The 1,483-nt window shown below is 36.0% G+C and overlaps 1 non-coding gene across 1 annotated transcript; it reads left to right on the forward strand.

Annotated features, from left to right (window-relative positions):
* Window positions 1–484: 484 nt before the first annotated feature.
* LOC139873893 (small nucleolar RNA R71) lies at window positions 485–591 on the forward strand. Its single transcript, XR_011767604.1, has one exon. It is a non-coding gene; the product is annotated as a small nucleolar RNA R71 (small nucleolar RNA).
* Window positions 592–1,483: the final 892 nt, after the last annotated feature.

Below are 1,483 nucleotides of genomic sequence, written 5' to 3' on the forward strand. Positions count from 1 at the left end.
GTTGTTGTATGGAACATTTCGATTATAATTCTGATTTTGATTGTAGTTTGGTCTTGGCGGTTGATAATTATTTTGATAATTATTTCCAGGCATTTGGTTCATGTATGAAACATTCTCTCTTTGTTCCATTGTTTGTTCAATACTGATACAATCTTTTGTCAAATGTGGTCCTCCACAATGCTCACAACTAATTCGTATTGCGTGAATATCTTTAGTCATCTTTTCTATTCGTCTCTCGAAAGCATCTATCTTTGCGAAAATAAAATCAAAGTCATGGCTAGAATCGGCTCTAGCCGCTTTAGATGATCTAACGATGTCTTTTTCTTGATGCTACTCATGTGAGTGGGAGGCTGTGTTATCAATAATTTTGTAAGCTTCAGTTGCGGTTTTCTTCATAATGGAACCACCAGCTGCTATGTCGATGTATTTTCGTGTAGTAATGTCGTATCCTTAGTAGAATATTTGTACTATTTGATAAGTGTCTAAACCATGTTGAGGACATCCTCTCAACAACTTTCCAAATCTTGTCCATGCCTCATATAGAGTTTCATTTGGCTTCTGTGTGAACGTAACAATTTCTTCTTGAAGTCTCACGGCTTTAGATGCCGGAAAGAATCCTTTAAGAAATTTCTCAACTAAAACATCCCATGTGTCAATCGCTCCTTCAGGTAACGATTTTAACCAATCTTTGGCTTCTCCCTTTAAAGTCCAAGGAAATAACATGAGATAGATCTGTTCATCCTCAACTTCTCTGATTTTGAATAGAGTACAGATCCTATTAAAGGTTCGAAGATGTTCGTTTGGATCTTCTTTTGGTGTACCACTAAATTGGCATTGATTAGTTACCATGTGTAGGATTTGTCCTTTGATTTCATAATCTGGCGCATTAATGTCTGGTTGAGTAATTGCATGACCTTGGCCAGTGCGTGTAGCTCTTATTCGATCTTCCATACTTAGAGGTTCCTGATTTTCCATGATTGAGTTTGTTGAATCTGAATCACTAGAGGATTCCAATTTAATGGTTTCTTCTTCTACAATCTCCGGTTGAATGATTTGTGGTTCAGGAGGAATAATTAGTGGTTCAGGATCTCTGAATTGTCCTCGAATATCCTCCGGGTTCTCAATTGTGAGGTCGGGTTCAAAAAATGGATTATCGGAAATTTGAATATGAGTACTTAGTCGACTAGATGACGATTCTAGAAAAAATCAACGGCGACAATGTTGGCTAGATGTCTTGATCGAGTTACAGGAGGTGAACGTATGAAAGGTGGTGAATGTTTTGCTCAGTGCATTCACTGAATATCCTATTAGTTATAAAAATAAAAAATTATGTAAGTTATCAAATTAATAGATGAAAGGATCCGTTCATATACATTATAAACGATTCACAATAGTTGATTACATCGCGAGGTATTTGACCTCTATATGATACGTTTTACAAACATTGCATTCGTTTTTAAAAGACAAACTTTCTTTACATCAA

Source organism: Rutidosis leptorrhynchoides, chromosome 10 (genome assembly GCF_046630445.1).
Source record: "Rutidosis leptorrhynchoides isolate AG116_Rl617_1_P2 chromosome 10, CSIRO_AGI_Rlap_v1, whole genome shotgun sequence".
Classification (NCBI taxonomy): Eukaryota; Viridiplantae; Streptophyta; class Magnoliopsida; order Asterales; family Asteraceae; genus Rutidosis; species Rutidosis leptorrhynchoides.